This window comes from Bufo gargarizans, chromosome 1, assembly GCF_014858855.1.
Source record: "Bufo gargarizans isolate SCDJY-AF-19 chromosome 1, ASM1485885v1, whole genome shotgun sequence".
Lineage (NCBI taxonomy): Eukaryota > Metazoa > Chordata > Amphibia > Anura > Bufonidae > Bufo > Bufo gargarizans.
Window position 1 is genome coordinate 248684988 of NC_058080.1, and position 15320 is coordinate 248700307.

Here is a 15320-nt window from a genome sequence, read left to right on the forward strand (position 1 = left end):
GTACACCTAGCATAGGGATCATCTCACCAGGACAGGCACACAGGGCTATTAGGGCCCATTCACTCACAGCTGCTGCAAACGTCTCCTTTCACATGGGACAAAGTGCATAACGCACTTCGCCACATCTTTGGGCGATTTGCGCTTTGCACATTGACCCATGGGGAAGGAGAGGTTTGTTCTATAAAGGTAAAAAAAACAAAAAAAAAAAAAAACACCAGTAAGCAAACAGGTTAATGTTTAGTTCCAAAAGTTAAAGTTACATGTTCTGTTCCAAAGTTAATAAAATTATTGCGTTGTGGCCTGGTTTTTTCTTTTTTTTTTTTTTTTCTTTTTTTACCTTCCAGGTGGACCAACCGATCTACTAGCTGCAGCACCAATGTGCATTCTGACAGAAGCATTGCGCTGCTGTCAGATTACACGCAAGTCGGTGTATGCGGCGCTGCAAGACGGGATTTTCTCCTCTGCAGTGACAGATACGTTTGCCAAGGCATACGAGCTGAGGAGGAGGCGGCGTTCCTATGCTTTGGGAAACACTTTGTATATATATATATATATATATATAAAAAAAAATCCCGGCAATGATTTATTCATCCACATCGATTGATGCGAATGGAGAAATCTGGTTTGCCAGGGCATACGAGCTAAGTGGGTATGGATGTAGGGCGGAGCTCCTATGTCCTGGCAGACGCCTTTCCCCTCCATTTTTTTTTTTTGGCAGAGATTTTTTCATCCACATTGATCGATGCGAATGAAGAAATCTGTGCTGTTCATTTTTTTCTTTCAGCCCAGAGGCTGAACGGAAAAAAAAATCTCATTACCTGTATGCTCAATATAAGGAGAATAGCAGAAACTCCTAATGCTGGCCATACATGTAATGATTGCGGAGACCCTCAAATGCCAGGGCAGTACAAACACCCCACAACTGACCCCATTTTGGAAAGAAGACACCCCAAGGTATTTGCTGAGGGGCATATTGAGTCCATGAAAGATTTAAATTTTTGTCCTAAGTTAGCGGAAAGTGAGACTTTGTGAGAAAAAACAAAAAAAATCAATTTCCGCTAACTTATGCGAAAAAAAAAATTTCGATGAACTTGCCAGGCCCCTCATTGGATACCTTGGGGTGTCTTCTTTCCAAAGTGGGGTCACATGTGGGGTATTTATACTGCCCTGGCTTTTTAGGGGCCCTAAAGCGTGAGAAGAAGTCTGGGATCCAAATGTCTAAAAATGCCCTCCTAAAAGGAATTTGGGCACCTTTGCGCATCTAGGCTGCAAAAAAGTGTGACACATCTGGTATCGCCGTACTCAGAAGAAGTTGGGGAATGTGTTTTGGGGTGTCATTTTACATATACCCATGCTGGGTGAGATAAATATCTTGGTCAAATGCCAACTTTGTATAAAAAAATGGGAAAAGTTGTCTTTTGCCAACATATTTCTCTCACCCAGCATGGGTATATGTAAAATGGCACCCCAAAACACATTCCCCAACTTCTCCTGAGTACGGTGATACCAGATGTGTGACACTTTTTTGATGCCAAGGTGGGCAAAGGGGCACATATTCCAAAATGCACCTTTCGGATTTTGCAGGCCATTTTTTACACATTTTGATTGCAAAGTACTTCTCACACATATGGGCCCCTAAATTGCCAGGGCAGTATAACTACCCCACAAGTGACCCCATTTTGGAAAGAAGACACCCCAAGGTATTCTGTGAGGGGCATGGTGAGTTCCTAGAATTTTCTATTTTTTGTCGCAAGTTAGTGGAATATGAGACTTTGTAAGAAAAAAAAAAAAAAAAAAACATCATCATTTTCCGCTAACTTGTGACAAAAAAAATTCTAGGAACTCGCAGTGCCCCTCACGGAATACCTTAGGGTGTCTTCTTTCCAAAATGGGGTCACTTGTGGCGTAGTTATACTGCCCTGGCAATTTAGGGGCCCATATGTGTGAGAAGAACTTTGCAATCAAAATGTGTAAAAAAATGGCCTGCAAAATCCGAAAGGTGCACTTTGGAATATGTGCCCCTTTGCCCACCTTGGCAGCAAAAAAGTGTGACACATCTGGTATCGCCGTACTCAGGAGAAGTTGGGGAATGTGTTTTGGGGTGTCATTTTACATATACCCATGCTGGGTGAGAAAAATATCTTGGTCAAATGCCAACTTTGTATAAAAAAATTGGAAAAGTTGTCGTTTGCCAAGATATTTCTCTCACCCAGCATGGGTATATGTAAAATGACACCCCAAAACACATTCCCCAACTTCTCCTGAGTACGGCGATACCAGATGTGTGACACTTTTTTGATGCCAAGGTGGGCAAAGGGGCGCATATTCCAAAGTGCACCTTTCGGATTTCACCGGTCATTTTTTACAGATTTTGATTGCAAAGTACTTCTCACACATATGGGCCCCTAAATTGCCAGGGCAGTATAACTACCCCACAAGTGACCCCATTTTGGAAAGAAGACACCCCAAGGTATTCCGTGAGGGGCATGGCGAGTTCCTAGAATCTTTTATTTTTTGTCGCAAGTTAGTGGAATATGAGACTTTGTAAGGAAAAAAGAGAAAAAAAAAAAAATCATCATTTTCCACTAACTTGTGACAAAAAATAAAAAATTCTAGGAACTCGCAGTGCCCCTCACGGAATACCTTGGGGTGTCTTCTTTCCAAAATGGGGTCACTTGTGGCGTAGTTATACTGCCCTGGCAATTTAGGGGCCCAAATGTATGAGAAGTACCTTGCAATCAAAATGTGTAAAAAATGACCGGCGAAACCCGAAAGGTGCACTTTGGAATATGTGCCCCTTTGCCCACCTAGGCTGCAATAAAGTGTCACACATGTGGTATCGCCGTACTCAGGAGAAGTTGGGGAATGTGTTTTGGGGTGTCATTTTACATATACCCATGCTGGGTGAGAAAAATATCTTGGTCAAATGCCAACTTTGTATAAAAAAATGGGAAAAGTTGTCTTTTGCCAAGATATTTCTCTCACCCAGCATGGGTATATGTAAAATGACACCCCAAAACACATTCCCCAACTTCTCCTGAGTACGGCGATACCACATGTGTGACACTTTTTTGCTGCCAAGGTGGGCAAAGGGGCGCATATTCCAAAGTGCACCTTTCGGATTTCACCGGTCATTTTTTACACATTTTGATTGCAAAGTTCTTCTCACACATTTGGGCCCCTAAATTGCCAGGGCAGTATAACTACCCCACAAGTGACCCCATTTTGGAAAGAAGACACCCCAAGGTATTCTGTGAGGGGCATGGTGAGTTCCTAGAATTTTTTATTTTTTGTCGCAAGTTAGTGCAATATGAGACTTTGTAAGAAAAAAAAAATATAAAAAATCATCATCATTTTCCGCTAACTTGTGACAAAAAATAAAAAGTTCTATGAACTCACTATGCCCATCAGCGAATACCTTAGGGTGTCTACTTTCCGAAATGGGGTCATTTGTGGGGGTTTTCTACTGTTTGGGCATTGTAGAACCTCAGGAAACATGACAGGTGCTCAGAAAATCAGAGCCGTTTCAAAAAGCGGAAATTCACATTTTTGTACCATAGTTTGTAAATGCTATAACTTTTACCCAAACCATTTTTTTTTGCCCAAACATTTTTTTTTTATCAAAGACATGTAGAACTATAAATTTAGCGAAAAATTTATATATGGATGTCGTTTTTTTTGCAAAATTTCATAGCTGAAAGTGAAAAATGTCATTTTTTTGCAAAAAAATCGTTACATTTTGATTAATAACAAAAAAAGTAAAAATGTCAGCAGCAATAAAATACCACCAAATGAAAGCTCTATTGGTGAGAAGAAAAGGAGGTAAAATTCATTTGGGTGGTAAGTTGCATGACCGAGCGATAAACGGTGAAAGGAGTGTAGTGCCGAAGTGTAAAAAGTGGCCTGGTCATGTAGGGGGTTTCACCTAGCGGGGCTGAAGTGGTTAAAGTCCCAATCATATGTTAACGTCCCCCAGGGGGATTAACAGTTAAAAAAAATGTTTTCAAAGATATAAAAAGAATTAGAGATTCAATTCAATCTATTTCCACAGTTTTCAAATAAAAATAAATAAACAATAACAAAAAATAAACATTGTATCGTCGTCTCTGAAAATGCTGAATTAATAAAATATAATACATAAATATGCTGAATTATTAGAATATAATACATAAATATTTATCTGGTGTAGTGAACTGATTAGCCATTTTTCAGTTGCTTCAACTCCCCAAAAAGTTATTTATTTATTTTTACAAGAAAAACTAAAAAAAAAATTGGTATCTCTGTAATTGTCCTGACCTGCAGAATGAAGTTAAAGGGTTACTGTCATGTTTTCATCAAACAATCTATTTTATCATATGTTACTGCTGCATCAGCATTATGCATAAAGCAATCTTTAGTTTATTCACATACCACTGTTTTCCTTGAGTTTTTCCCTTAGTTACTGCTGTTTAAACATTTACAATATGAGGACCTTCTCAAGATGGCTCCTCTGCCAGTTCTCTGAGGCCAAAACTGCTTTCCCTCACTTCCCATACACACTTGGTGTAGCCAACAGCTCCCTGCCAGCCAATCAGATTGGATTACTGAGAGACACGCCTCCTCACTCTGAAGCCTAATGCAGGCATGCTGTGTGAAGGACTACCCCTCCGTCTTCCTGTCTTCTTAGCTGGAGACAGACAAGCCATAGCAACTGTCTTTTAAGGGAGCAGTGGACAGGGACAGAGGACATTAAGGAAAGCTGTTATTATAAGCTAATTACATATCTTTTGACAATCATTGACAGACTAACTCAGGTGTACATGCTAGCGCTAATAAACTAGCAAATAAAAAAATATGACAATTACCCTTTAACAGGTCAGTTTTAGCACATAGGGAACACTGTAAAAATGAAACCCACAAAACAATGTTGGAATTGCAGATTTCCACTATATTGTATGCAATACAATGCAGTATGCAATATTAAATTGTACCATTAGAAAGTACAACCTCTGATATGTCTATATGAACAAAAAAAGAAAAACGTTGTGTTCTGGAAGGCAGAGAGAAAAAAATAAAAATTATTCTGCCCAGCAGAGTTGAGAATCATTACAGATCACGTCTGCCTTAGTTTTAGTATTTCTGTAGTGATTAGTGTGGTCATAGCACCATCTAGCGGTGTTAAGCTGTATTACACTTAGTTTTCCTGTTATAAAGACTGCTGCATTGTGGGTGATGCAAAGCATTGTGGTAGTGCAAAGCATCCTGGGAAAGAGAAGCCTCCAGTCACCAGGGCACATCAGCAGAGCTTTCCTTCTGCATATCTCCTTCTTAAACTCCACTATCCTTGTAAAATCATATCCGGTGAGAGATCTACCTTTGTTTCAGGGACATTATGTTATGCAGAGCTGTTCAGTTAGTTATAATTGTTACTCGGGGAGTTTCTATTGTTAGCTAGACATGTAATCGTATGTACAGGCAGACATTTTACCATATGCTTCAGTGTTAATGTAATGTTATAGTACATGCTATGCTTTATACTTATACATGTTATTTTTATTCTTGTAGTTTTACCAAATTCTCCTGTTTTACCAATCAAACAAACAAACAAACCTGTTGACCAATAAACAAGTTAGACTCCAAAGAACAGTCCTCTTATTTGAAAGGCAGGAATGGTTTATGCTGAATGTCAGACTGCACACTGTGTGAACGTGTATGAAGACAGAACAGTAAAACAGATGCTAGTCACCAGTAGTGATGAGCGGCATAGGCAATATTCATTTTCACGATATTTCACGCATTTTTCGCATAATATTCACAATAAACTCACAAATTCTAGAATTCGTGATCTCCAGTCATTATTTTCGCAATTGTGCAAATTGGCACTAATGATCTGTATTATATATATATATATATATACAGGCTGTGTAGAATCAGGGCAGCACACCTAGTATCAAACCGATGGGTGCCAGCGGTGGAAACACCTTACCAAGGTGTATGATATAAAACAAGAAAAAACACCGCAGCACGTCCGTAGGTGAAAATAGTGGATCTTTATTCACCCTTGCGACGTTTCAGTCCTCTTACTGGGACTATTATCAAGCAATGCATCATACAAAGTTGTGGGTATTTATGTGAGCAAATCAAATTAAGGTACATAAGTGGTAATTAACAACATATATAAATATACAACAAAATATCTCATATATGAATGAGAGAAATACATTGTGTCTGGAAAACCGTATAGTCAATCCAGATATTCCTATAAAACACATCCAGTATTGTGATTTATCAAAGAACATTATATAATTTATAAATAATAATCAATAAGTGTTATATTCATCACCTGTGAAAGTATAAATGTGGGCAGGACCGATAAGGAATCAGGTGGGCTCAATGGCTGGCGGATACACTATTGCGGCATCACCGCATGAATACGGCGTCCCGGAACTGAAGCTGCGCATGTCCATGATGTCACTTCCGAGATAATCACATGAACCCCTTGCGAAAAGATAAGACTGTATCTGCGCATGTCCGTGAGGTCATCCCCAGAGCAATCACATGATCTCATGCAAAGACATCACATGATCCCCTACGGAGGCGTCACCCGACATGTCGCATAGCCGTCTATTACAGTAAATCATCTGATGTAGAAGCAGGCGTATTGAGTCAATATAGATAGAAAAGGTTATTCAATCAGGATATGACACCCCGGGTAAAATATCGGGTGACGTGCTATCTTGCGATGCACTGTCATCCGAAAAATTATGAAAAGAGAGGGGGGAGAGCAGCGACAGCCGCTATCCTCCCATCTCTCTCATTATGTGATAACCCTATCAGGTGTAAAATATCCTTTATAACCATGAAGATAGCGCTTGCAAACATATATTTAAGAAAACAAACAAAATCTGGTAAGTATGCAGCTGTCACGGGATGAGTCGTACATTTTCTAGAGTATCCACCCTCCTGTTGAGCGAACCCTATCCTCCGTGGGTCCTATAAGTGAAAGAGAATAAAAAAATACATTATCCAAATGTATTTAATAAAAAGGACAAATTCTTCAATATATGGATCAACAAGGACAAGACAGTCGGAGATCATATGAATAACCAGGGTTTATATTCGACATTCAAACCCCCGGGTTTAACCGTTTGTAGTTTAAAAATCCATTCGGATTCACGCTTTTTTAGAATTTTTATACGGTTTCCGCCAGTTCGCGGTAATGGGATATGATCTAGGATCATAAATTTTAGGTCACTTTCAGCATGGCCCATATCCGCAAAATGATGCGAGACAGGCAGATCCTTTCGTTTCTTACGTATTGAAAAGCGGTGCTGATTAAAGCGGGACTTGAAATCACAAGTGGTTTCGCCCACATACAATAACTTACATGGGCACCACAAAACATAAATTATGAAGCTTGAATCACAGGTCAAATAGAAATTGATGGGATAAATGACCCCTGTATGGGGATGAGTGAAGTCACGCCCCTTCACCATGTATTTACAATTTACACAGTGAAGGCATGGGTAACTGCAAGTTTTTTTAGGAGCCAAAAGTAATTGTCGTGTGCTCTTTTGTGGGCCTATGTCATTTTTTACAAGCTTGTCTTTTAAATTACGGACCCTCTTGTAAGACATGATTGGTCGAGTAGAAAATTCTGGAATGTTTCTATGTTCTGTCCTCAGAATTGGCCAGTGTTTATTGACAATCCTAGTAATGTGAGGGCTTACTTCACTAAAAGTGGATACAAAGGGTATTTTATGAGTTTGGTCCCTTTTAGTGCCCTGAAACAATTCGCTTCTGTCTTTTTGATTGATACGTTTCAGTTGTTGTTGTAATATAGTAGTCGGGTATGCCCTTTGTTTGAAACACTGTGTCATACTGCCAAGAGTTTTGTCTAATAAGGAGGGATCACTAACAATTATTTTTGCTCTGATGAACTGGCTATATGGTAATGACCGCACCATCGTTCGAGGGTGAGCACTATCAAACCTCAGGACGGTGTTGCGGTCAGTAGATTTAGTATAAATCTCAGTACTCAACATATTTCCCATACGTCGAACACTGACATCCAAAAAATGTATTGTGCTTTCTGAGTACTCCAGCGTAAATTGTATGTCGGGGATCAGACTGTTCAAAAAGTTGTGGAACAATTGTAGCTCCAATGCTGAGCCCGTCCAGATGACAAAAATATCGTCTATGTATCTCCACCACCTCAGCACATGGCTGAAGTGGTGGGACACATAGACGTATTGCTCCTCCAAATAGGAGACGACCATGTTGGCGTAAGTGGGAGCCACATTCGTCCCCATGGCCGTCCCCCTAATTTGCATATAATAATCGTCTCCAAAGAGAAAATAATTATTATATAAAATCATCTGTAACAGAGCCAGAAAAAAAGTTTGTGCCTCTATAGTGTAATCAGACTTTTCCAAAGCAGATTTCACCACGGTCATGCCCAGGTCATGCTGTATCGAAGTGTACAGACTGACGATGTCGAAGGAGGCCAATATGGCGTCCTCAGGCATCGTCACGTCTGCCAACTTTATCAAAAAATCAGTTGTATCTTTCAAGTAAGATTGAGAATTGACCACATAGGTCTGTAGAACTTTGTCAAGGAAGATAGAAGCATTACTAAGTAAAGAGCCACGGCCGGAGACAATTGGTCTACCGGGCGGGCACTGGAGATTTTTGTGAATTTTTGGTAATAAATAAAGTAATGGGGTAACCGGATGGTCTATCAGTAGGAACTCACTAAGTTGATCATCTATGAGGCCCATTTGTGTGTATCTGCTAACAAGTGATTTTAGTTCTCGCTGTATATCAAATTTGGGGTCCCTTTGGAGTTTTGTATACACAGCAGTGTCAGATAACTGGCGGGTAGCTTCAGCTAAATACATAGAGGTATCCATGACCACTATCGCACCACCCTTATCAGCGGGCTTGATGGTGAGAGAGTGGTCATGGATTAACTGATATATATATATATACATGTATATATATATATATATATGAGCTAACTAGGGTTGAGCGAACCTGAACTATAAAGTTCGGGTTCATACCGAACTTTAGGATTTTTGGACCCCGAACATTTCAGTAAAAGTTCGGGTTTGGTGTTTGGCGATTTCTTAGCGCTTTTTCAAAGACTGCAGAGCAGCCAATTAACAAGCGTTTAACTGTGTGACCTTAGAAGCCATCACAGCCATGCCTACTAATGGCATGTCTATGATTGGCCAGTGCAGCATGTGACCCAGCCTCTATATAAGCTGGAGTCACGTAGCGCTGCACATCACTCTGCTGTGCTTAGTGTAGGGAGAGGATGCGGCTGCTGTGAGGGAGAGAATAGGACATAATCTGTTATCAGAACTCCAATTGAACTCAGCGATCTACATAGATTTAGTTGTATGGGTGCAGTTCACAATCTTTTTACCCTGCCCTGAGCCCAGTGACAGAGAAAAATAACTTTTATCCGTCTTTTAGTTAGGTGGGCGGCGGCGGCCATTTTATGCAAGCTCAGTGCACCAGCACTGCATCTGTGCTTTTGTGACATTCAAATCCAAGCTTGAAATACTGCAATATTAATCTGGTTTTGAATTATTTTTTTGCAAAATACTTAATATTGCAGCCCTTGCTGCATCTGTGATTGTTAAATACAAGTTTTAAAAACTTCAATAATTTCCTGGCTTTGAAAAAACACCAATTTTTGGCAATATCCAACATCTGGTGCCTTTGCAGGATTAGTCAGTGTGCAAATTAAGCTAGAAATACAGCTATAATTTTCTGAGTTTTTAAAAACATCCTTTTTGGGCAAAATACACAATTTTATAGCCCTTGCTGCATCTGCATCAAACACCTATTTTGGACAAAAAACTTAAATTGCGGCCTAGTCTGTATCTGTATGTGTGAAATACACACTTTAGATACTGTGGTTATAGTCTGCTTTTAATGAAACACCCTTTTTGGGCAAAATACACAATTTTACAGCCCTTACTGCATCTGCACGTGTGAAATTCAAGGGTTATATACTGCGGTCATATTCTGTTATTAAACAAACACCTATTTTGGGCAAAAAACTTTAATTGCGGCCTAGTCTGGATCTGTACGTATGAGATACACCCTTTACATACTGTGGTTCTATTCTGTTATTTGAAAAACAATAATTTTGGGCAAAAAACTTAAATTGCGGCCTAGTCTGTATCTGTACGCGTGAGATACACACTTTAGATACTGTGGTTTTATTCTGCTTTTACAAACCGGATTCCTAAAAAGTTGGGACTAAACAAATTGTGAATAAAAACTGAATGCAATGATGTGGAGATGGCAAATGTCAATATTTTATTTGTAATAGAACGTAGATGACAGATCAAACGTTTAATCCGAGTAAATGTATCATTTTAAAGGAAAAATACATTGATTCAAATTTTCACGGTGTCAACAAATCCCCCAAAAAGTTGGGACAAGTAGCAATAAGAGTCTGGAAAAAGTTAATTTGAGCATAACGAAGAGCTGGAAGACCAATTAACACTAATTAGGTCAATTGGCAACATGATTGGGTATAAAAAGAGCTTCTCAGAGTGGCAGTGTCTCTCAGAAGCCAAGATGGGTAGAGGATCACCAATTCCCACAATGTTGCGCAGAAAGATAGTGGAGCAATATCAGAAAGGTGTTACCCAGCGAAAAATTGCAAAGACTTTGCATCTATCATCATCAACTGTGCATAACATCATCCGAAGATTCAGAGAATCTGGAACAATCTCTGTGCGTAAGGGTCAAGGCCGTAAAACCATACTGGATGCCCGTGATCTCCGGGCCCTTAAACGACACTGCACCACAAACAGGAATGCTACTGTAAAGGAAATCACAGAATGGGCTCAGGAATACTTCCAGAAACCAACCACAATCCACCGTGCCATCCGCCGTTGCCAGCTGAAACTCTACAGTGCAAAGAAGAAGCCATTTCTAAGCAAGATCCACAAGCTCAGGCGTTTTCCCTGGACCAGGGATCATTTAAAATGGAGTGTGGCAAAATGGAAGACTGTTCTGTGGTCAGACGAGTCACGATTCAAAGTTCTTTTTGGAAATCTGGGACGCCATGTCATCCGGACCAAAGAGGACAAGGACAACCCAAGTTGTTATCAACGCTCAGTTCAGAAGCCTGCATCTCTGATGGTATGGGGTTGCATGAGTGCGTGTGGCATGGGCAGCTTGCATGTCTGGAAAGGTACCATCAATGCAGAAAAATATATTCAGGTTCTAGAACAACATATGCTCCCATCCAGACGTCATCTCTTTCAGGGAAGACCCTGCATTTTTCAACAAGATAATGCCAGACCACATTCTGCATCAATCACAACATCATGGCTGCGTAGGAGAAGGATCCGGGTACTGAAATGGCCAGTCTGCAGTCCAGATCTTTCACCTATAGAGAACATTTGGCGCATCATAAAGAGGAAGGTACACCAAAGAAGGCCCAAGACGATTGAACAGTTAGAGGCCTGTATTAGACAAGAATGGGAGAGCATTCCTATTTCTAAACTTGAGAAACTGGTCACCTCGGTCCCCAGACGTCTGTTGAGTGTTGTAAGAAGAAGGGGAGATGCCACACAGTGGTGAAAATGGCCTTGTCCCAACTTTTGGGGGATTTGTTGACACCATGAAATTCTGATTCAACATATTTTTCCCTTAAAATGGTACATTTTCTCAGTTTAAACTTTTGTTCCGTGATTTATGTTCTATTCTGAATAAAATATTAGAAGTTGGCACCTCCATATCATTGCATTCAGTTTTTATTCACGATTTGTATAGTGTCCCAACTTTTTGGGAATCCAGTTTGTAATAAAACACCCTTTTTGGGCAAAATACACAATTTTACAGCCCTTGCTGCATCTGTCCGTTTGAAATTCAAGAGTTATATACTACTGTCATATTCTGTTATTAAACAAACACCAATTTTGGGCATAAAACTTTAATTGCGGCCTAATCTACATCTGTACGTGTGAGATACACCCCCTTTACATACTGTGGTTGTATTCTGTTATTTGAAAAACAATCATTTTGGGCAAAAAACTTTAGTTGCGGCCTGGTCTACATCTGTACGTGTGAGATACACCCTTTACACACTGTGGTTCTATTCTGGTATTAATAAAACACCCAATTTTGGGAAAGATCCTAAATTTGAGAAATATGAGAAGAGCGTCAAATAAGGGATTTGGCCCAGGTCGTGGTGCTGCTGGTGGAGCTCCTGTTGCAGGGAAAGGACGTGGTCAATCTGTGCCAGCTACACGCACAAGTGAAACCCCTTTCTCAGGTGCGAGTAGGTGACAGAACCTGCAGAGGTATTTGGTCGGGCCAAATGCGGCTCTAAGAATGGTGAGGCCAGAACAAGTACAGGCGATAGTAGATTGGGTTGCTGACAGTGCCTCCATTGTCTCCAACCCAGTCTCCTGCTGAAAGATCAGAGTTGGCACCTGCAGCCCATGTCCATCAGTCTTTCACCTCACCCCTTGCAAATCAGCCAAGCAGTCTGAGCCCCAAATCATGCAGCAGTATCTTTTGCTTTTTGATGACTCTGTTAGCAGGGTTTCCCAGGGCTATCCACCTAGCCCTGCCCCAGAAGTGGAAGAGATTGAGTGCACCGATGCCCAACCACTTATGTTTCAAGATGAGTACATGGGAGGACAATCGCAGCACGTCTCGGATGATGACGAAACACAGGTGCCAACTGCTGGGGCTTTCGAAAGTGTGCAGACCGACAAGGAGGGCAGGGGTGAAAACTGGGTGGAAGATAATGTGGTGGACGATGAGGTCCTCGACCCCACATGGAATCAAGGTCATGCGAGTGACCTGTGTAGTTTGGAGGAAGAGGCGGTGGTCGCACAGAGCCACCAGCACAGCAGAAGAGGGAGCATGGTGCAAAAGCGGAGCGGCCGTCCTCTAGACTGTACGCCTGCTACTGCCCACCGCAGCAAGGGACTGAGCACACCAAAGCCAGCTCCAAGGAGTTCCCTGGCATGGCACTTCTTAAGACAATGTGCTGGCGACAAGACACGAGTGCTTTGCACGCTGTGCAATCAAAGCCTGAAGCGAGGCATAAAAACGTTCTCAACCTGAGCACAACCTGCATGACCAGGCATTTAAGTGCAAAGCACGAGCTGCAGTCGAGTAGACACCTCAAAAATCAAAAAAGGTCTCTGGCTTCTCCTGCTGCCTCTTCTGCTGCAATCTCGGCCTCTTCAGCCACCTCTGGAGTGACAGCGCCAACCCGCAAATAGAGGATCTGTCAGCAACACCACCATCTGGGTCACCAAGCTTCTCCACAAGGTTCCACGGAAGCGTTCAGCTCTCCATCTCCCAAACACTGGAGCGGAAGAGGAAGTACCCCCCTACCCACCCGCGATCCCTGGCCCTTAATGCCAGCATTTCTAAATTACTGGCCTTTGAAATGCTGCCATTCTGTCTGGTGGAGACGCAGAGTTTTAAAGGCCTTATGGCGGTGTCTGTCCCACAGTACGTTGTGCCCAGCCGCCACTACTTTTCCAGGCGAGCCATCCCTTTCCTGTACAACCAAATGGGGGACAAAATCAGGTGTGCACTGCACAACGCCATCTGTGGCAAGGTGTGCCTCACTACAGATACGTGGACCAGTAAGCACGGTCAGGGACGTTATATCTCCAGATAGCAGTTTTTCAGCATGTCCTTTCACCACCGAGGATTGCAGGGCGCTTCAGTTTGCCTCCTGTTGCTTCCTCCTCCTACTCTGCTTCCTCATCCTCTACCAGCACCTGATGCGGTCAGTGTAACACCTTCACCACCAACTTCAGCACAGCCAGGGGTAAATGACAGCAGACATTTTAAAACTTATCTGTTTGGGGGACAAACCCCACACCGCGCAGGAGCTGTGGACGGGCCTTGAACAACAGATCAATGAGTGGTTGGTTGGTGCCAGTGAGCCTCAAGCCGGCCTGGTGGTGTGCGCTGGTTTGACGCACATCCCTTGCCTGGCTATGTGCTGAATTTGGTGGTGCAGATTCCTTAAAAATTACCCCGATATGTCAGAGCTGCTGCATAAAGTGCGGGCCGTCTGTGCGCGCTTTCGGCGTTCTCACCCTGCTGCTGTTCACCTGTAAGCGCTGCAGGGTAACTTCGGCCTTCCCGCTCACTACCTCATATGCGACGTGCCCACAAGGTGGAACTCCACCTTGCACATGCTGGCCAGACTCTGCGAGCAGCAGCAGGCGATAGTGGAGTTTCAGCTGCAGCACGCACGGGTGAGTCGCTCTGCGGAACAGCACCACTTCACCACCAATGACTGGGCCTCCATGCAAGACCTGTATTCCTTGTTGCGCTGTTTAGAATACTCCACCAACATGCCAGGTACACAATTGTCCAGCCAGGGCACAGTTCTGGAGGATGACAAGGATGAGGAGGAGGAGATGGAGGAGGAGGAACCATGTTCACAGCAGGGTGGCACCCAGACCAGCTCATGGCCATCACTGGTGTGTGGCTGGGGGGATACAGAGGACACAGACGAAACACCTCTCACAGAGGACAGATTTTCGTTGCCTCTGGGCAGCCTGGCACACATGAGCGATTACATTCTGCAGTGTCTCTGCAATTCTAACTTGTGCCCGCATTCTAACTTGTGCTGATTACTGGTTGGCCACGCTGCTAGATCCCCATTACAAGGACAGCGTACCGTCCTTAATTCCTTCACTGGAGAGTGATCGTAAGATACACGAGTACAAGCGCACGCTGGTAGACGCGCTGCTGGTGGCATTCCCACCTGATACTGAATGACGAGTCTGCCCCCTTCAACTTCTGGGTCTCCAAATTAGGCACATGGCCTGAGCTTGCCCTTTACGCCTTGGAGGTGCTGGCCTGCCCTGCAGCCAGTGTATTATCTGAACGTGTGTTAAGCACAGCAGGGGGCGTTATCACAGACAAGCGCAGCCGCCTGTCCACAGCCAATGTGTACAAGCTCACGTTCATTAAAATGAACCAGGCATGGATCCCACAGGACTTGTCCATACCTTGTGCAGAATAGACATGTATACCGGCCTTAACCAGCCATTGTTATACTACAGCGCAATTGCTTATTCTCGTATTTTGGATATTTCACACTCTTTTAGAGTGTACCCTAATTAAAAAATTAAAATAAAACCAAAAACCAGTTTTGGCTATCTCGTCCTCCTCCACTGCTGCTTCCACGTACACCGTAGGTGTACAAATAAAAAAAAATAATACTTGATTTAGGAGGTGGAGGTCCACATGGAGTAGGAGTTTGAGGAGGCGGTGGACGTAGCATCCACCGCCTCCTCAAACTCCTACTCCATGTGGACCTC